The sequence below is a fragment of the Pleurodeles waltl genome, chromosome 4_2 (assembly GCF_031143425.1).
Source record: "Pleurodeles waltl isolate 20211129_DDA chromosome 4_2, aPleWal1.hap1.20221129, whole genome shotgun sequence".
Taxonomy (NCBI): Eukaryota; Metazoa; Chordata; class Amphibia; order Caudata; family Salamandridae; genus Pleurodeles; species Pleurodeles waltl.
In genome coordinates this window covers 180861866-180884938 of record NC_090443.1, presented here as the reverse complement: position 1 = coordinate 180884938, position 23073 = coordinate 180861866, and positions in this window count along the sequence as shown.

The window sequence follows — 23073 nt, the reverse complement described above, 5'->3', positions numbered from 1 at the left end:
CTGCAGCACAGTTTTTTTAGGTTCTGGCCCCTGGCTGCACCACTCGCTATTTGTGAAGTCATATAATTCAGATGGGTAAATGTAAGATCAATAAGCAGATAACAACAGAGAAGGAGATGACCGCCTCAAAGTCTCAACTGGAGAAATCAAGCATCTTGTCCTTCTGGTCTTCAGCGGAAGGAGTTCTAGAGATTGAAATTACAACTGTTGGGTAAGAGCTGCCCACTGCGGAGGGGGGATGCGCCGGACAGGTTTAATGAGCTCCCCACGCTGAGGGATGCTCTTTCTAATAAGAGTATTTCTAACACATAGGTACAGTTACATTGTCTGGCCACTCCAGCTTGCCCAGTATCACTCAAAGCAATGAACAGTGGTTTTGAGCATGTGGCAGACTCCCTCCCACCATCTTGCAAATGTAGAAAGAGGGATGGTATATCTCTAAAAGGACAATGTGGTCCACCAACACAAACACAGGATTCTACCCTGAGAAAATAGGTAGAGGATTTTATTAACATCAAATTTCAAAATAGTATAGACATGTTGTACGCACAACTACACTAGAACATTTAATTAAGTGGCTGTTTCTCCCTTCAGAGAAGCATTGTGAGAACACTGAACAAGCTATTGTGGGACTTAGGAAGGGTTCTGTGCTGGTAGCTACCCCATTACCGCTGGGTTCAACAGGTGAAAGACTACAAGCAGAGGCGATTAGGAAGGATGTGACTTATATAGCTGAAACTGACCCTAAAGCTGACTGGAAACTTTCAAATGTAACAGCAAGTGAGAAATGGCAAGTGAAATATTGATTCATTAGGGGAACACGCTTGAGAAACAAGGAGAGGTAAATGCAGTTTTAGGTGCACTCTCACAACTGATTTTGCAAATTACTCAGAAATCATTACAATTGATTTAGTATTGTAAATTCAAAATGGGGAAATTTCACTTTCTCCAGCATACATTGATTGTCAAAGAATAGATGATTTTCCTGGACCCATTAAATGCTTATTTTGTGAGCATGCTCTTTCCCTCTCACCAACTGTTATCTTAATCCTTCTGCAGTGGTTGAATTTGGCCAAAAGTCCTGCGGCCTGCCATTCAGCCTACCATTATTGCCACTAAACTTTGCAATGTTTTTTTTATGCTGAGGAGAATTTTCTTTGAAATCAATGCACTGTAGGAGGCTGGCCTGGCTTACCTGTGCCAGGTCCAGTTATCCCTTATTAATTGAATAGAGGTGTTTCTAGAAGCTTAGGCTGATAGAAGGTAGCTATGGCAAAGCTTAGGCTGAACTAGGAGACATGCAAGGCTCCTACTATACCACTTATATCATATGCACAATATCATAGGAAACACAATACTCAGAGTTACTAAAAATAAAGGTAACACCCTCTCTCAGAGGAAATCCTTTGTTCTGCCTTCCTAGGACCGGGCTGCCCAGACCCCAGGGGGGCAGAAACCTGTCTGAGGGGTTAGCAGCAGCTGCAGTGGAAACCGCAGAAAGGCAGTTTGGCAGTACCCGGGTTCTGTGTTAGAGACCCGGGGATCATGGAATTGTCACCCTCCAATACCAGAATGGTATTGGGGTGACAATTCCATGATCTTAGACATGTTACAAGGCCATGTTCGGAGTTACTATTATGACGCTATACATAGGTAGTGACATATGTATAGTGCACACGTGTAATGGTGTCCCCGCACTCACAAAGCTCGGGGAATTTGCCCTGAACGATGTGGGGGCACCTTGGCTAGTGCCAGGGTGCCCACACACTAAGTAACTTGGCACCCAACCTTCACCAAGTGAGGGTTAGACATATAGGTGACTTATAAGTTACTTATGTGCAATGAAAAATGGCTGTGAAATAACGTGGACGTTATTTCACTCAGGCTGCAATGGCAGGCCTGTGTAAGAATTGTCTGAGCTCCCTTTGGGTGGCAAAAGAAATGCTGCAGCCCATACGGATCTCCTGGAACCCCAATACCCTGGGTACCTAAGTGCCATATACAAGGGAATTATATGGGTGTATCAGTGTGCCAATGAGAATTGGTAAATGTAGTCACTAGCCTGCAGTGACAAATTTAGAAAGTGGAGAGAGCATAAACACTGATGTTCTGGTTAGCAGAGCCTCAGTGATACAGTTAGGCACCACACAGGGACCACATATAGGCCACAAACTTATGAGCACTGGGGTCCTGGCTAGCAGGATCCCTGTGACACATAGCAAACACACTGACAACATAGGGTTTTCACTATGGGCACTGGGTCCTGGCTGGCAGGATCCCAGTGAGACAGTGAAAACACCCTGACATATACTCACAAACAGGCCAAAAGTGGGGGTAACAAGGCTAGAAAGAGGCTACCTTCCTTCATGCACTCAATTAGTGATCTACCTCAATGAAATTCTCATGAAGACTCAATACACGGCCGTACTTCAAGAGAACCTCAACCTTATGGTATATCTCTTGCAGAGGTTACACTTCCTAATGGTCTTCAATAAATCAGATTGTTCTCAGGCCCGGGTAATGGGATCCCTAGTGTTAATTTATGGCACACACTATTTCACAGCCATTTTCACTGCACCAGGTAACTTATAAATCACCTATATGTCTAACTTTCAGTTACTGATGGGTAGGTGCATAGTTACTGTGTGTGGGGGCACCCTTGCACTAGCAAAGGTGCCCCCACGTTGTCCAGGACCAATTTCCTGGACTTCGTGAGTGCGGGGACACCATTATAAGCGTGCACTACATATATCTCAATACATATATGTAGCTTCACAATGGTAACCCCCAATATGGCCATGTGAGGTGTCTAAGATTGATAAATTGTACCCCCAATCCAATTCTGGTATTGGGGCGACCAATTCCATGCACCCTGGGGGCTCCACCATGGACCCCCCAGGACTGCCAAACCAGCTCTCTGAGGTTTCCACTGCAGCCACAGCTGCTGCCACCTCACAGACAGGTTTCTGCCCTCATGGGGAATGAGCAGCTCAATCCCAGTAAGGCAGAACAATGCATTTCATTTAGGAGAGGGGTGTTACACCCTCTCCCATTGGAAATAGGTGTTACAGACATGGGAGGGGTATCCTCCCAGAGCCTCTGGAAATGCTTTGAAGGGCACAAACAATGCCCTCCTTGCATAATCCAGTCTATACCAGTTCAGTTGCTCTGGCGCGAAACTGGACAAAGGGAAGGGGAGTGACTACTCCCCTGTCCGTCACCACCCCAAGGGTAGTGCTCAGAGCTCCCCCAGAGTGTCCCTGGTGTTAGCCATCTTGGATTCCAAGATGTGGTGACCCTCTGGGAGCATCTGAGTGGCCAGTGCCAGCAGGTGACGTCAGAGACCCTTCCTGATAGGTGCATACCTGGGTAGGTAGCCAATCCCCCTCTCAGGGCTATTTAGGGTCTCTCCTCTGGGTGTTTCCTCAGATTCGGTTTGCAAGACTCCACCAGGACTCCTCTGCTTCTGACAGTCGGATCAACTGCAGACTGCTCCAGGAACACTGTAACTGAAACTAAGGCCCTCATTACAACCCTGGCCGTCAGAGTTAAAGCGGTGGTAATACCGCTGTCGCGTAGGCTCTCATTATCCTAATGAGACTACTGGATTTTTGGGCGGCAAGATCGTTCACAGTGTGGGGGATTAAGTCTGACCCACGGCGAAGGACCCTTGTCACCCCAAATCCTGGTTGAGCTCTGGCTAACTAGCAGTGCCTTATCTCTCCCAAAAGGAAGAGACAATTGGGCAGCCGACCGCATGACATCTTAGTGCTTCCCAGGGAAGTCGTGGTCACTCAGGTCACAACCAGTTCTCTCATACACAGTGTGGTCTCATACATAAATGACAAAGGCAGTTTGAGTTTTAAAGATTGGTTTAATAAAACGACTGCATTTTTTATACCAAGACGTGAGCCGCAATAACCAGAACTATAGAACACAGTAGGATTGAAATAGTAACGAGGAGAGTGAAACATGAGAATAATGCCATCATAGTGCAACTAGATTACGTTCTCTCTCTAAGTTATATTTTGAGCACAGCATGTTAAGCTCTAAGCCTGCCTTTCAGTTTCCCCCGGTAGGACATCGACCCTCATACCTGAGCAAAGGCCTGTGATCTGGATCAGCATCTGCAACAGGGCAGTCAGCATCTAGTTGTGGGTTCCTGGTCGGAATCTCCCTCTTACGTGTACCAGGACTGGGAAGTGTTTTTATAACTAACACGGCGGTGTTCTAAGAAATGTCCCTAAGTAAGAATGTGTACTTTCTATGAACCCTAAAGACTAAACTTCTACCATGTGTATCGGCAATGTACCAGACTGTATCCTTGACTGAAGCACCGAGCGAGCAAGAATGTATTGTTTGAGAACTTCAGTGCTGAAGTAAGCTAAACAGTGTGATAGAAGAAAGTAAAATAAGACAGTGCAACTGGTTATTGTAAAATAACAGTGCGAGGCTAAATAAAATGCATCTAGGGCAAAGTGCACAGAGGCCTAATACTTTAAGCAAACGCGCAGAAAGCTACATTAAAAATGGCTACACTACACCCTCCTCTTGTCGGAAGAAAGTGGTTTAAACCAAAACTAAAAATGCCCTAAGCTAAAAGATAATTAAAACTCTATAGAATTTCAACAAGTCAAGAGGACACCAAAGCACATTAACCCTCAATTTAAAAATAAGCATGCTGCTATGTGCCAAATTCATGTAACAGTGTCAATTTAGACCAGATCCAATTCAAACAGTGGTCATGGAAAGCAGGAGGCTCTCCACTTCGGCAGATGACAAAATCGGAAAATCCATGCCAAAGACTATCAAGGAGCAGGTGTGTTCCAAAGCCCCAGTGTCAACCAACGAGGCATCCGGTACAGAGCCTGTGAACGAGTTAATATCAACTTCCTCCAGGAAGGGTATCTCGTAATCAGCCTCACGAAGCAAACACAGCCACAGCGCGCATGTCTGGTAATGAGCCCCCATCGGGAACATTAACAGCTTGTCATCAACCACGGGGGGTTGCTGTGAGAGACAGATGTCCAGTGCATGTTCCAAATCGCACCAACGGCACCGAAACACGGGCTGCACACAATCCAAAACCGGTCTGAATGACCGAGACCAGTCACACTCCAAATGTCCCAGGAGTGTTGCTCCAAAGTGCTGCATCATGCGTTCATGACACAGTTGCGCTGATAGGAGCGCCCACATTCGTCCTTGTTGCGGCGGGACAGCCACTGCGGAAAAACAACAGCAACAGCAAAATGCCGGCTAATAAAGCCAAAGTTATCGGAAATCCCCCAAAAATGCTACTGAAAATTGAATGAATAGCCGAAGGTATTTAACCGAATATGGAAAAGAAGGTGTGAACGAAACCAACACTAATGGCTTTGAAAAAATGTGCTAATCCAGCTGTGCTGGACGCATTAAATATACGTCCCACGAGTTCACCAAAGTGGCTCAGAAAGTTGGTATTTAACAGGGACTGTATTTCCGCTGATGACCTTGCCACCTGAAGTGCGTAGGTCTCGCGTGCAGATGTAAGAGCCACATGCTTCTGAAACAATAAAGCCTTTAGTCTACTTAACTTGTCGAAATTCACCTTGGAAGTAGCAATGTGAGGCCAGATATCTGCTACCTCCCTTAATTTAGTGGGGGGAAACAACACACTCCCGCAGCAAGTAACGACCTTAGTGACTGAAACAACGTAAACTATTCCGGCCCGCATGCCACAACAGTCTTCACTATTGAGGAGGACGTAGCTGCCATTTGAAAGCACCTGGAATGTGCGTTTAATCAAGGGGACCGGAACACCCTTCAGATAGCAAACCAAGTTCGCAACCGAGGCATTACATGCCCCATGCAAGGACAGCTGCTTACAAATCATCGAATGGCTGACTGAAGTCTTGCATTCACTACCGCTAAGAAAGACCTCTTTCATGCCATTGAGACATTCGTACAAGAAGGGAAGCTCCCACACCTCATGGATATAACTATCTCCCAACTTCTCATATCTGCCTACCGGAACATGTTTCAAACAAGAAGTGAATTGTAACGTAGAAATAGGCAGATTAATAACCCCGCGTATTAACCACTCAGCAGAGGGGATTTCGGCCACGGTAAAAAGCAATCTTTCTAATTTTTTGATGTTGAGCAATGACATAAGTCGCCTCCTTCTTAACCATTATTTGTTGTTGTTGCGTTAAATTAAAGGAAAAAAATATCTCCCTGGCACTGATGTGCTGCCACGGAACGCGACCCACCTTCAATGTCTGAAGTGTCCAACCCAACTGCATAATAAACCGGGTCTGACTTTGTCCATGATATAAAGAAGACATATCAGATCGTATAATGTCGATAGCAGAAGAAACAATGTTGTTAATCGTATTTATTCGGTCGGACAAGGTGTGAATACCATTAACTGCAACAGCTAATGCCTTTTTCAAAATTTCCTGATCTATCCGCCTTAACCGGGCTGCAGCCTCCTGCTGGGAAAGTTTCCATATTTCATTGTATACTTCGTACAAGAAACGCTTCCTACGTGGTGTCTTCGGGCCTGACAAAAAATCTTGTAAGTCAGTGTTATTAGACAGGAGAGTGAGATGTGCATCTAGTGAGGATGATTTTAACCATTGTTGGCACAATTTTTCCACACTATATGTAGTAATTATTTCAGCATGTTCTAGTGATATATAGCGAGGGTCTGACCTACTCGTCCGGAAACCCCCCGAGGAGGTGACAAAACATTGATAACACCCGTTGGTGTCTATGGGCCACAATAACCACCCGCCCGGACGTGTCAATGAAGCGTTAAATGCACCATTCTGGACCCAGTCTGTAAGCTCACTAAAAGTGGCATTTATATATTTCTGCCAGTTATTTATTTATGCAGTGACAGGTATACTAGGCATGTTCAATTCTCTAATTGTAGCTAAGCCCAAACAGCTAGTCTGTTGTACTGTTTCATTTTAAAAAATCATTTGGACGGGAATGAGACATGCTCTAAAGAATGTTTCTCTACTCTTTGTCTGCCAATGATTTGTTCCCCAAACACTTTTCAAATCAACATTATTTGACCAATATTCATAACCTTCAATTGACAGTCGGGAAACAAAAGAATCTGAGTATATGAATTTCGTATTAGTCAACAACATTTGTTTATCTTTAGACAGAGTTAACCTAAAATAATATGACTTAGCATTCATTTGATGATGCCCAGAAAAATACGTAAATTTGTCAGAATAAGTTTTTGAACTCCCCTGCGGGGGAGTCGGGCAATGCTCCCATTGCATATAGTCAAATATCGTTTTTGGACTACTTGCTTTGTGTATAAAATGGTGCCCATAATAATTATAGCAAAACATGTCACCATAATTGTCTTTAAACTGGTAAACATCTTCATTTTCAAAAACAGTATAATATTGTAATTCAGTCATCATGGAATCAACTGTCTTCACATCCCAATCATCAGATGCAATGCCGGGTATTACTATATCATTCATAGATAACTTTAGGACATACGGAATTTGAATTATCTAAGTGGGAACGTATATATCAAACATTACTTTATCCCACACAATCCCATCCGGAATTGGCACTGCAGAAATGTTCACAAAGGACAAGTCTCTTCGAACCCTATGTGATGAAAAATGTGGCTTCAACACCTCCTCCACCTGTTCAACCGCTGATCTCTCAGGAAGAAAATGACCATGTATTAACTGAAAAAAGGTAATGACAAACCCTATCCAGAGAAAAAATGCTGACATAGTCATTAAGAGCCACAGATAGTTCCAAGGAAAAACAAAATACGTATCTTTAAGCCAACACATCAGCTTACGTGGACCTGACAGGTCAGTAGTTGAAGAGGCAAACGAGTCCGATAGACCATCGTTGTTGTTGGCAAAATACCCAGAGGCAGTTTGTGCAAAAGGTGTTGCCGTATTCAATGGAGGGGTTGGTGTTTCTCGTGGTGGTACACTATAGATAGCACCATCTGTCACGTCAGTAGTCATGGTGACTCGATCAAACGTTTCTAAGTCATTTGTTGTCAGTGGAACTAATGCAAGATCATCATCCACCCTCCCCAAGCTTGGAGAGGCAACAGTGTTGGTATAGATAACTTGAAGCGGAACATCTTCCCCAGTAGTGAGAGGGATTCGGGAACTACTGGACGTTCCTCTTGGTCTGCTGTGCAGAATCAGCCACATGTTGTAACTTGATATTGTCAATAGAAACAAAGCGATTTTCTTTGGTACCTGGCAACGGTGGTAAAATAACAGGTCTTGTTCCGTGTATCCCCAACACAGGGACTGGTGCTCGATAAGAAGGGACAAATTATTTTTTCACTGCAACCTTTTCATGCACAAGATCCCTAACTCTGGGAATCCAGCCGGTAGGTGTTACTGGCACATCCTTAATTCCTGTGGAGGTAGCACTTGTAGAAGAGTTATCTTCACAGAACTGTTGTAATTCCTGCAAAACAGTGACACGATCATTTATGTCAAAAGACGTTTCCGCCACCTCCACACCAGGACCATCAAGATCCGGAACAAACATTTGTGTTTCGAACAGGCACTCATATGAAATATGACCCCCCAGGGACATTCTAGGCAGGTTATTTAGTGCTCTCTGAACTCCATACAGGTGGGTTAGCCAACTATGACCCGTACCTAAGACTCTGGCCGTTAAGGATTGCTTTAAATCGCGGTTCAATCGCTCCACAACAGAATTTCCCTCTGGATGAAATGGAGACGAGTACTGGAGCTGGACCCCCAATGAAGCCATGGTGTCCCTGAATGCCCTTGAGGCAAAAGCAGGGCCCTGGTCCGAATGGAATGCCGCAACTGCATATGTACCGACAAAGACTCGCAAATCTTTAATAACAGTCGGAGCGTCAGCCGAGCGCTGTGGCCACACCCACACAAATCTGGAGCAAGAATCAACAGCGACTAGTATATATTTGTATGCACTATCTGGTGTTAGTGGACCGCAATGATCCAAGTACACACATTGTAATGGTCTGTTGGATATTAAGAGGGGTGTCTGTGGCGGGCACTTAGCTGTTGAAACTTTAATTTGTTGACAGATGTCACAACAAAGGACATACTGCTTAGCCTCTTTATAGAGACCAGGCCACCAATAACGGGCCTGTAATAGCGAAATTGTGGTAGCCACGCCAGTACGTGTAGATGCCACTCCCTCATGCGCTGCTTTGATCAATTGTGGTCTTACAACTTTATTGGGGATGTCACGTACGCCTACGCTAGGAATTTTAACCTCAGCGTTCAGCATACTTCCCATGAAGTATTGATATTTATTAGGAAATCCTTTAGGATAAGGCGTGCCATCGACCGTAGCTTTCATGGCAGCCAGAATCTCTGTGTCTGGTTTGGAACTCGAACGAGTCACTGCAGCCACAGTGGCAACCGCCACTGCCAACTTTGCGGCTTCATCAGCCAAAGTATTCCCAGCAACGTGAATTCCAACCCGCTAGTGTCCAAGTGTATGTACAACATGGACTTTAGGTAGCGTCTCCTTCAGGTCAGCTACCTTCCCCCACAGTAGTCTGTGTTTTATGGTGTTGCCTTTCGAATCTCTGAACCCATTCAAACGCCAGTAATGTAGATATTCATTAAAAGACTGGACACAATAATGCGAATCACAAACTATCAGTGTAAACTGCGTCGGGTGTGTACGTTCTAATGCCTTCAGCTCAGCCAACTGTGCTGTACAATCCCCTAAGGTCTGTGTATAAGTATGTTGGGGGCAGAATTTCTCCCCCTCCATATGGCCGCTCACTACCGCATATGCAGCCGAATATTGGTGTTTTGTTCCAACCGCCGGTTGCGCAGAGCCATCGGTGTACATGACTACTTGATATCGATCAATAGGCAACGTGGCAGCGGGAATTGGATATTCAACTTCATATTGCAGAAATTCTTGAGTTTGTAATTTCGGGTCAAAAATGTAATCTACATCAGTGGCTGTTAAAGACGTAGCCCATTGTATCCATCGCGGGTGGAGTGCTTTTGCGTTCGGAACGCTAGCTTTTGTAACTGCCTCGAGGGCCGGAATAGGGGAAACGACAATAATGCGTTTACCCTGGGCAAGAGGTCTTTCTTTAATAACAGCCATCTTCACAGCAGTGAGAGTTTTCTCTGTGGGTGCCAATCGTTGTTCAGCAGCCGAATACAAGTGAAACTTGTATCCAATCGGGACTGTCTCACCTTCATTAAATGTGACATACGTAAACCCAATGGCCCCAGCTATTACCCTGATGACCAAATGCATCTTATTGTCCTGTGTATGTAAATGTTTTGCGGCTATTAGATCTGCTTGTAACTCCTGAAGAGTATGTGTATGTTCAATTGTCCAGAATTTGCTTGAAAAATCTGGACGGATTAATTCATATAAAGGTTTTATGCGTGTAGCATAATCAGGAATGTATGTTCTGCCAAAATTTAGAAAGCCCAACAATGATTGGAGTTTCCTAATCGTATTAAGTGGTTGCAATTGTGCACATTTTTCCAAAAATTGTGGCGCTAGGCTCTTACCTTCATTCGACAGCTCGTATACCAGGAATATGACGCTGAGGAAGGCAATTTTAGATTTTTTGAAGTAAAATTTGTAGCCAATTTTGGCAAACCCTACAACAATGCGGGCTACTCGTCTTAAATGTTGTAGCAACTCATCATCCTTGAGATATATATCATCTACATATGACAATGCTTCATGGTCCAACTTGTGTAAAATTTCAGTCACACGAGCTGCAAACAGTCCTGGGCTGTTCTTATACCCCTGAGACAAACAACAGAATTTTTTCTGAGAGCCGAAAGCACTAAAGCTTGTCAAATCCCTGCTTTCGGGTGCTATATTCTGGCAGAAGAATGCATTCGAGATGTCTAAAGTCATTTTATATTTTTTCTGCACAATTTTGTTCATCAGTGCGGCGCTATGTGAATTTTGTATAGCATATGTACGTGTATGTCCGTTCAAATGTCTGTAGTCTAAGACTTTTCTATATGAATGGTCTGGTTTAGCTACAGGGAATAAGGTATTATTCATCGGTGAGAAACAGGGTTCAGTCACCCCCTGGTATTCCAGTTGTGTAAGTATTTCCCTCACCGGTGCCCCTGCTTCATGTTTTATAGGATACTGCGGTTGTGGCTGAGGTTCACCTTTATTCGGACTCACATGATATGGAGAATCCCTATCCCACCCTATGTGATTTCTATATAAGGCAGGTGCCTGTGATAGAGCCCATTTGATGCAATAGGACTCTGCGAGTTCCCCCGGAACAAGGGGCGAGAACAAAGGTTTAATAACCTCCTCCCCAACTGGGCAGGTGCGGACAAAATCAGGCGGCCAATCTTGTTCAGCCAGCAAAATGTCATATATCTTGACTACAGGATCCCAAAATATTGCGTGTATAGTGCATTCAATGTCTCCTTTCAATTGTAAAGTCACTGTATACACCCTATCGGGTTCAGAGACACGCATATCTGCTGCTTCAACTTATATGAAGTCATCAGTTGCTTTCACCTCCAGATGCTCTGGAAGATTCCGGCGAACTATTGTGACCTCTGCCGCGCTGTCTAGCAGTGCTAGTGCCCATGTCTTGTTCTTCAAAAGAACTCTTTTCCTGAGTGGAATGTCTAACTGAGACTGCAGCCACCTTTTTGTTTTTAAACTGTTGTTTTGATTGTATCGGTTTCTCTTCCTTCTTGACAGAAACCTCTGAAGAACGTTGTGATTCCTGTCTCGGTTTCACGTACTCTGTTCTCCGCTCTGACCGCCCACCTCTCTCATTTCTCTTTTCCGATGAGTCCTGAAAGGAACGAGATGGCGTGTATCAGTATATTGATATCTATCAGGCGTTTTTATATTATCCCTATTTCTGAGATTATACCTATTCTGCAGGGTCTCCGTACGTGGAGATTCTCCCCTTTCTTTTTTAGGTGTCTGTTGTTTTTTCTCCCAGCGCTTCTTATTACCCTCAGGTTGCTGTTTAGCATTTTCTTAACTTACTTTTCCCTGAAATTGAGGTTTTTGGGGTCTAGCCCGTAGGCTATCTCGACCGATACTGGAATATGTTTCCGCTATTATTTTTGGCAGTTCCCGCTCCTGATCTAGTTGAGGGACGTCACGAAGACGCATACGCACTGCAAGTGCAACTGCTTCTCCTTTAAGATTACTTAGGATTATTGAAGAAACCGTGGCAAAGTTGCCCATCAGTTGCATTCCTAAATCTAAGGCCGGGGCAGCCCCATATTCATCCTGAATTTGTTTAAGCACTTCCGGTAAGTTGGCCAATGTCGGTGTACTGTGTGCCGTTGTATAGAGCGCGACAAACACCGTGCCCCATGTATTACAATGTTCCACTGTGGGAACCACGCCAAATGGTAAACTCATAGTTAATATTCTATGTTTGTCCTGAGGTCCCTTATGGGGAAATACCACCTCCAGCGTATTTATTTTTTGTGCCAGCCAAAATGGAGTTTCCTCCCGTTTTGCTGGGACCTTACCCATAATAGAGTGTACAGTCACCAGGTTCATACCTGGTGTTCCTCATGTGGTTGTGCTGGAGCAGCACGCGCTGGGTTTGTATTTAGTGTCTGCATCACAAATTGTACTAAGCGTCTATATGTAGCCGTTAAGTCTGTATATAAACAACAAACTTCAGCCACCGGCATATTTGCAACCACAGGATGTGGTGTATTTGTGGCCAATAAAGGCCATGTTGGACCATCATTACTTAGTGGACCTAATCTTACTGGTAATATTGTATGGGGTAGGGCACCATCAAGCCAATTGTTATGTTCTTGATACGATAGAGGCATCTCTAGGTATGCGTACACCCTGTACTGGCCAGGCCCGTTCGCAACCGTATATGTGTGAAATGTATTAGTGTTCCCATCAACTGCAGGAAATGTGACCCAGGAGTAAAAAAGTTCTGTTCTATAGGCTGCGTGGTCGGCCACCTCAAACGTGACTGGAGCACCCTGGATCTTAAGACCATGTGCAAGCAAATGTGCTTGTCTCATATTAAGAGCTATTTGTGTTACCTGGGGATTCGACAATTAGAAAAACAGCGAGAGTTCAGAGAAGGCACACCAAGACGGGGTCTTTCCTTTTAAGGTTGAACAGCCATCCGTTGTAATTAGGGTTACCTATACCGCAGTGGTGGAAGTCCTCAGTGCCACGGACGTCTCTGTTAAAGGATCATTATATAATATGAGACCGAGAGAAACTGGTGGACCCGAAAATTAGAGCCAGACCAATCGTTGGTCATGTGACCATGTCGCGTAGGCTCTCATTATCCTAATGAGAGTACTGGATTTTTGGGCAGCAAGATCGTTCACAGTGTGGGGGGCTAAGTCTGACCCACGGCGAAGGGCCCTTGTCACCCCAAATCCAGGTTGAGCTCCGGGTAACCAGAAGTGCATTATCTCTCCCAAAAGGAAGAGACAATTGGGCAGCTGAGCGCATGACATCTTAGTGCTTCCCAGGGAATTCGTGGTCACTCAGGTCACAACCAGTTCTCTCATACACAGTGTGGTCTCATACATAAATGACAAAGGCAGTTTGAGTTTTAAAGATTGGTTTAATAAAATGACTGCATTTTTTATACCAAGGCGTGAGCTGCAATAACCAGAACTATACAACACAGTAGGATTGAAATAGTAACGAGAAGAGTGAAACATAAGAATAATGTTATCACTCTCTATAAGTTATATTTTGAGCACAGCATGTTAAGCTCTAAGCCTGCCTTTCAGGTTCCCCCAGGAGGACATTGACCCTCATACCTGAGCAAAGGCCTGTGATCTGGATCAGCATCTGCAACAGGGCAGTCAGCGTCTAGTTGTGGGTTCCTGGCCAGAATCTCCCTCATACGTGTACCAGGACTGGGAAGTGTTTTTATAACCAACACGCCGGTGTTCTAAGAAACGTCCCTACGTAAGAATGTGTACTTTCTACCAACCCTAAAGACTAAACTTCTACCACGTCTATCGGCAATGTACCAGACTGTATCCTTGACTGAAGCACCGAGCGAGCAAGAATGTATTGTTTGAGAACTTCAGTGCTGAAGTAAGCTAAACAGTGTGATAGAAGAAAATAAAACAAGACCGTGCAACTGGTTATTGTAAAATAACAGTGCGAGGCTAAATAAAATGCATCTAGGGCAAAGTGCACAGAGGCCTAATACTTTAAGCAAATGCGCAGAAAGCTACATTAAAAATGTCTACACTACACTGCCAACAGGCCGGCGGTAAAAAAATAGGATTTTGACCCTGGCGCTTACCGCCATCCAAGACTGCCACTTTAACACACCGACCGCCAGGGTGGTAATGGCTGCTGGGCTGGAGACTTTGGTCTCTAGCCCGGGGGCCATCACAGTCCCACCCTCGGGATTACGACCCAACCTACCGCCATGGTTTTTGTGCCAAACTTACCGCCACAAAAACTATAGCGGTAGGCACTATCAGTGCCAGGGAATCCCTTCCCTGGCACTGATAGGGGTCTCATCGGCCCCCCTCCTCCTCCCCAGAGCCCTCCCACACCCTACCCCTCCCTCTCCTGTCCCCCCGCACATATACACACCCACACGCGCACCCATATACACACATGCACACACGAATACCCACCACCACCCACGCATGCACACATACATACCCATACACCGCAACACACATCAACATACCTTGTCACACACATGCATTCACAACACACAACACTTGCAATCACTCATTCACGCATGCATCAAGTGCGACTCACACACGCATGAACGCATACCAAAACATACACCCCCCTCCACATACACACAACTCCCCCCACCCCCCCTCTCCGCTCAGAGAACCTGACTTACCTGCTTGCGGGGGGTCCTCAGGCTGGAAACGGTCCGCGGCGCTGCTGTCAGAAGCAGCGCCCGCCAGCAAAACACCTCCAGGCCGTATCATTGGTCATGATATGGTCGGGGATGTTTTGCTGGCGTGGCGGTGCCGCCTTACTGCCGTCCGCCGCCATGAACGTCAGCGGTGTTCCGCCAGCATTCTAGCATCCTAAGTATCCAAGAAGGCTACTGTGACCCTGCAACTTCAGCTCCAGCCAGCAGCTGCAACAGTTTACGGGTTGTGCACACTCTAAGGACCGCCTATCTTCATTCTGCACCAGAAAGACCGAAGGAATCTTCTGTGGAGTGACGTAGTCACTTCCCTGCTTCATCAGGCACCTCTCTACAATGACAAATGGTACTCTGGGACTCCACTCCTGTTGACGAGTGCGATCCCTGGAACACAGGTGGTGGACAAAAGTGATCCTGACTGTCCAAAGTTCCAGACATCCAAATTTGGTGGAGGTAAGGGCTTTCCTTCCCGTGCCAGACAAGTACCCCTGTGCACTGCGTGTTCTGCAATTCCTTGGGCTTCTGTGCACTTCTTCCAGAAATCCTTCATGCGCAGCGTAGCCCAGGTCCCCAGCACTCCATCCTGTGACGCTCAGCTCCCTGACTCGTTCTCCGGCGGTGTGGGATCCCTTTGTGTAGTGCTGTGACGACTGCATTCTGCAACTCCTTTGTCCCCGTGTTCTTGGACTCCTATTGGCACTGCCTAGTCTTCTGAGGGCTCTCTAAAGTGTTGAGAGCCTCCTCTGTCTCCTCAGTCTGAGTTGAGGCACCCAGGTCCCTCCTGGGCCCAGGTAGCGCCTTTTCCTGCCAGCTGCGATATTTGCTTGAGCCAAGGCTTGTTGGTGGAATCCAACGATGAAAACCCACCTGCATCCAATAACTCGACGTGGGACATCTCCTTCACCAAGCAGGAACCAGCAGCTGTCTTCTTTGGTGCATTTCTGCTCTTTTCTTCTAACCGGAGACTCCACTTTTACACCTTCATCTGGGTTAGCAGGGGCTCCTGTTCTTCCTGGACTCTTCATCGACTTCTGGACTTGGTCTTCTCTCTCCACAGGTCTTCAGGTCTAGGAATAAATCTTGCCTGGTTTTTGCATAATCATTTACCACAACTCCTAGTGTGTTCTGAGGAAACTTGCTATACTTTACTCCTGTTTTTCTGGGCTCTGGGGTGGGGTATTTTACTTACCTTTGGTGGTTTCTTATACTCCAGGCACCCCTCTACACACTACACTTGCCTAGGGGGGAAACCAACATTCGCATTCCACTATTTTAGTGTATGGTTTGTGGTGCCCATAGGCCTATTGCAACCTATTGTATTTTTCACTGCTCACACTATTTTATGACTGTTTACTTACCTGATTTTGGTTACTAGTGTATATATTGTGTATAATACTTACCTCCAGAGGGAGTATAGCCTCTAAGATATTTCTGGCCTTGTGTCACTAAAATAAAGTACCTTTATTTTTGGTAACACTGAGTATTGTCTTTTCTTGTGTATAAGTACTGTGTGACTATAGTGATATTGCAAAAGCTTTGCATGTCTCCTAGTTCAGCCTTGGCTGCTCTGCTACAGCTACCCCTAGACAGCCTAACCTGCTAGACACTGTCTACGTTTAACTAAGGTGGATCACTGGACCTGGAATAAGGTGTAAGTGCCTCTAGTACCCACTACAAACCAGGCCAGCTTCTCACAGCTTAGAGTTTTAGACATGTCATATAAAAAGTTGCTTTAAATTTTACAGTACTACTATGCTAATACATTCTTACACACATGTAAGTCTATTCCTTCCCCATCACCACTATCATCTTCAATTGGCATTTCAGCAGCGTCAACCGGTGGCTCATCATGGTTTTCTTCTTCTGCAATTTATGGGATGTTTTGTTGCAGGGCTGTGTTGTTTACACCTTATCGGGTGAGTAGAAGAGGGCTCCACCAGTAGTATCCAGGCATCTAAATCTGGCCATTAGGAGCCCAAAAGCCCACACCACTGACCCCTGTGTTCTTCCATGGGCGTCACTGAAGTAGACTTCCGCTGGTGTTCTTGGATTCCTCAGCATTGCTAACAACCATGATCAGTTAGGGGAAGCTGAGTCTCCCATTAAACCAACAAGCCAGGCCCTCTTAGGTCCAAGTTGTGACATTTGCAGGAGCATGCAGCTGTTCTGTAGTAGGGTTGGTCCTGGGAAACATGCACACAATCTAGTGATGTACAAATCTGGTAAGCACATAGCTTGCACACTGACTGAATGTTTTTTTTTGGTTGTGGTAGACTTGTTTGTTGTTGTGTGGTGGCAGCAGGACAATATGTGTGCCATGAATTGCTCCAATCCCATGTAGTAGGCAACCCAAAGCATAAAAATCTCCCTTTACTTTGGCAAAACCTTCATTTCTTTGAAACTGTATGAAGCTGTTTATGTGTCTTATCATTGAACATAACATAACGTGTATTTGTAAAGCGCATGTTCATCCAGAAGGTATCTTGCCGCTGAATAACAGATGCTTATTGTTACCCAAGTCAATGGTACTAATGTTATCGACCTCAGAAGGATGAAAGGAGGAGTGGACTCTCTGGGATTTGAACCTGCAACCATGAGGTAGCTACTCAATCGTCCACTAAGCCACCAGACTCTAAACTTCTTGTAGCACACCACTGAAAGTTAGTTGTGGCATTCCAACAAATACTGCAAAGTGTATTGGAATGATTGTGGCCACAAAATAGAGTACTGACATTATTTTAACTATTGCTGTTATTGACGTGGGCTTCCTATTGTGAGGCAGAAGATCTAGCTCCACCTGATGACATTAATAAATAATAGTTTGCCTACTTAATCATTTTTTTTATTATATCCTATTCTTCCATGGTGGCAAAGTCTGGAAATAGTCTCATGACTTGAGACCTTCATCTTCCCACTCTCCCTGAGTTCATATGTCTGCATTTGAAAGGGTAAACATGTTTTAATTTGAGCAAATCATTTGTTTCAACCCCACATTAATTTGTTTCAAAGATTTTTTTTCGACAGCATATTTTTACAGAAAATATATTGGTGATTATAATTTTTACATTCATATTTTGAGATGCCTATTAATTTTGTAAAACATTGTGTAAATAAGACATTTAAAAATAATTATTTACAAAATATATTTTTTTAATTATAATTCAGTCAAGGGAAGGGTAAAGAAACCCCACAAATATCACAATTTATCACAGCAGCACACAACATAATACATTTTGAAGGTAGAGCCGCAGTGCTTCATTTGGGAGACAGTTGGGGAAAGAAAGGTGATGCAGCATCTTTGAGGGGTGGAAACAACAGATAGCGGGGTCCTCTGAGGCAAATAAGCCAGATCTTATAAGTTTTTTATAAAGCCTTGAGGTGCTTTCTGCCGCAATAGAGTTTTGGGGTGAGTGAGACCTTTGACTAAGTCATACATGTGGGACCCCACAGCTGGATGCCCTGTCCAGGAGGTAAAATCTTCAGAGGTGGTCATTTTGTTCAGCAACATTTGGGAAGCCGCTCTGTATCTTTGACTTATATTTTTAAAGGATCTTCAACAAATGGGCCTGTGGTAGAGCGTAGCTCTTGAGGCTCTAGCAGTAAGTCTGAGGCATACAGAGCCAGCCTATTTTGTTCATCCAGACCTTGACGGTAATTGTGTCTGTTGAGTGGGTGCCTGCATAGAAGTGAGTGTGTTTGGGATTGGGGTGGGAGTTAGGATTTGGGTTGAGGAAGGGACCGCTGTTGGCACAGAAGGCTGGGCTGGTTGGGAGGCTGCGGTCAGTGAGGAGACTAATTTGGCAAGTGATCTCTGCATCCAGACATTGAACTGTGAATGGCATCCAGAAATGAAACCATTTGTTGCATTTGGCAACTAAGGTCCTGGATGCCCTTCACTACCCTATCCTACAGAGATGCTGTGTAAGAGGTCAGTAGTCTTCTCACTCAGCGCAGCTGGGGTGACTGGGGCAGGGGGTGAGGTACCTGAGGCGAAGGGAAGCAAGAAGGAGGGTGGAGATGGGTCTCTGGGTGGTAGACAAGGATGGTACAGTTCCTACAGGGTCCAGCACCATTAGTGACTAGTTGCTTGTGGATGCCTCAGAAGATGATGACGAGCTGGTGGCAGCCATTGCAGTCCCTTTACCCTCCAAGCCACTGTGTTCACTGTGTCAGATGTTTTACCACCTGAAACATAGGGACCAGCTGCTTCCCCATCTTCTTGGCCAATGTCCACTTTGCCTGCTCTTGAAAATGCTGTAAAGACATATACAATAGTTATATTGTATCTGTGTAAAATACTGATCATGAACTTTTTTCTCAAAACATTTTCAAAATTTACATATTTCACCTGCTTCAAGGCTTTTAAAATGTTGGTTTATTTTTATCATTATCTCATGCATGTAGGGAACATCTTCAGAAACCATTTGGTCACAGTTTGTAATTTCTCAATATTGCTCATATATTATTTGTATCATTTCTCTCAACCATTTCAGTTCTCTTTAGGAACTGTTTAACACCTCTGAATGGTTCTGATTTGTTTTTTTGAATAGTCAATGTATGTCACAAAAAATAATATAAAGCAAACATCCCTTTGTACATTGTGTAAACACGGCAAAAAGCTGATTTATTTCCATTTTGAAAAATATAAATATGAATCAATGAGTGTTAATATTTCCTGCAACGCTGTACCAATATTTGTATAAATTGAAAGCCTGTTTCTTTTGTTTGGGCATTTCACAATGGTAACACTTACTTTAAGTAACATATATTTTTCAAATTTTAAAATTACTGATATGGATCCAGTACTTAAGTTGCTTATTAATATATCACATACTGTGTATTTACTTATGCTATTGAAGAAAAGCAAAAATGACTTTTTTGTAAATTTCAAATTAGTTCTAGTAAACACATAGAGCTTCATACATTTCCAATCCACTTTAGTGAATAACTACAAACCTTTACAGTTAAATCCTAAATATCTTAAGTTAATTTTGGATTATTTTACCATTGTGAAGAAAATTATAAAAATATCTGCCTTTCATTTTAGGAAACATTGGTACAACATTACATTACATTTTAAATACACTGATTCAAAGTATGTTTTTTTAATTAAAATGCAATTCACAATATGGAACAGTTCAAATCTTGCACTGTTTGGTACTACTGGCCCTTACAAAAATGTCACAAAAGAATCTTACATGAATTTTAAGCAGACGTGTCTGCTCAAAACAGCCCATTGTAATTTTAACAAAATATATTGGTATCCTTTTTAACTAATAATTGCAAAAAAACAGACAATGAGACACCATCCGCAAAACTTACACCTTCAAGAACTCTCTGACCCAGATTCTCAAAGGTGTCATGGAACGCAGCGCAGCAGGCAAAAATGGTGTGCCGTGTTGTGTGAAAAACTGATTTGTAACTAAAACCCTTTATAACTTTTCACCATTTCTTTGTTATCTTTTAACAAACATGGTATTTTTAAAGCTTCAATATGTATGTTTAATTGGGAATAAACTAACTGCACCAGGTAGTCATATTTAACATTTTAATTTCTTATTTTACATATGTAACATTTCACGAAGGGGCGTCTCACATGGGCTTCCACTTTTGAAAACTGTCATATTTCATAACAAGACGGTTGTTCTTAGCGAGGTCCCTTGAATATAGATGTAATTTGTTTTTAAATGTAACACCCTCTGATATTTTAGTAATAAAATATATACAGCCCTCACCCCCATGTAATGGAGTATCCTGTACCTGTGTTTTGTTTTAGCAGCTTTTTATAGGTTTGTGCAGATGCGGTGCATGGGGAAAGCATCAGCACTGTCAAACACCGTAACAGCGTCCTTACCTTAAAATAGACCCGACCAATGAGTTCCATCCGTGTGGTGAGGATCTGTGTTAAACACAAGAGTGATAGGCTTTTGTATCCCAATTTCAGTGGGTAATGTATCAAATGAAAATACCTCAAAAAAGTATTTCTTGATGCATGGAGGGATCCGGGTTCTGGTTGCAGTACCCCCACTATTTGACTGGTATTTAGATGCAACCTTGACTGAAGTGCACTGGGTTCCTGCTAACCAGGTCCCCAGTGCCAGTGTTCCTTCCCTGAAACAAGACACTTGGGCCCTCATTCTGACCTTGGCGGTCTTTTCGCAAGACCGCTGAGTTACCGCCGCGGTGAAGACCGCCGACCGCGGCGGTGTGCCGCTGTGCGCATTCTGACCGCTGGGAGCGTTCCGCCGGAAAACCGCCAGCAGCCACACTGGCGGTCGGCGGGAAAGTGGAGACTGGTCAACCTCCACCGTCACGCCAGCAGAACACCGCCCACAGAATTACGACCCACATTTCCGTGTGGCGGTCTTCTGTTGGCGGTCTTCTGTTGGCGGTCACGTCCCTATGGCTCCCGTCGCCTCCCGGAGGACCAACGCACAAGGTAAGGTGTTGTGTGATGTGGGCGTGCATGGGGGTGTGCGTGTGAGAGTGTAGAGGGGGTGTGTGAGTGCGTGTATGCGGGCGGGGGGTGCTGCTGTGTCTATGGGTAATGTGTGCTGTTCGGCAGGTGCGCATGTCGGCATGTATGTGTGCGGGTATGTGTCCCCGTTGTGTATGTGTGTGTAGGGGGTGTGTATATGTGCATGTTGGGGGTGTGTGCATGTCGGGGTACATGTATGTGCATGTCGGGGTGGGGGTGGGGAGGGGGTTCGTACCACCTCTGGGGGGTGGCAGGGGGGTGGAGGGTGTGGGGGGAGGACTCGGGTGGGTAGTGGGGGGTGGGGGAGACCCCTATCAGTGCCAGGGAAGGAATTCCCTGGCCCCGATAGTGCTTACCGCCATGGTTCGCACGGCGGTTCCCGCCCGCAAGAAACCGCGGCGGTAGGCAGGGTCATAATACCCTTGGCGGTCTTGGGACGACCGCCGGGCCGGAGTGCGCAAACTCCAGCCCCGCGGTCATGACCGCCGTGGCGGTCGGAGTGGAGAAGTAGCGGTCGGTCGCGGCGGGGACCGCCGCGGTCAGAATGCCATTTTTAATACCGCCGGTCTGTTCGCGGTCCGACCGCCGTCTCTCCGCCGACCGCCAGGGTCAGAATGAGGGCCTTGGTCACTTGATCCCCAACTGACCAGGTCATGCAGCCCTCTTATAAGTCGCTAATAAATGGGACCCCTGGTACCCAGGGCAAGAGTACTGAAGAGGTCCCCTCAGATCTGTAGCACAACTTGTGCCACTTTGCAGACTGCCATTGCAGGCTGCGTGACAAGATGCTCCCAAAATTGGAAACACAACATGTGCCATGTCCCCTGAAACTCTGCTTGTAATATTTGTAAGCCACCTCTACAGCAGGCCTTCAGCCCTAAGGCAGGGTGCATTATATTACATGTGAGGGCATATATGCATGAGCAAATATGTCCCTACTATGTCTTTGTTGGTTTTTGCACATTGTTAGTGTGCAGGGAAGCCATTTTAAATACTTGTGCTGGACACTAGTCACTATAGGTTGCCGAGCTACATGATGGCTTCCCTGAACCAAGGGATGTGTGGTATCAAACATCTCATATTAATAAACCCTCGCTGATTCTAGTGATGGATTTATTAATACATGCACCCAGATGGCACCTTAGATGCACCCCCTGAAAAACCTACCAACTTCTGGTGAGCTCAGAGCGGGGAGAGCCTCAACTCTCGAGAGGTCAGAAACAAAAGCCTGTCCAGGCTGGGATGTTACCCACCCCTCCCCATGGGATGACGTGCATTTCAAGGCAAGAGCTTCAAAGAAACCCACCGCCTTTGGTATGCAGATCTGACCTTCCTCACAGGAAGATGCCAAACCCCCTGTCCCAGTGCCCATCTGGCACCTGGACAGGCAGGAAAATTAGCCATGCAGGAAACATGCCACACTCCCAAACTGGAAATACCCCTAGGGTGGCCATCCTAAAGTGGACATCACGTAGGAAATTCCACCATCTTGCGTGTGGTGGAATTTAGGAACTCTGTGTAGGATGATGTCCACTCTCCACAGGAAATGGTAATCTAGGGGATACAAAGAGTCCAAGCAATCCCCAGATTGGACAGGAAGCCTGGTTAACCCGAGAACCGAGGTGCATGACTGACTTGGTACTCATTCTGCCGGCCTACCTGCTGCACCCGACCATCGAGGAGCAATTGACCTGTCCTGCGGCTGCAG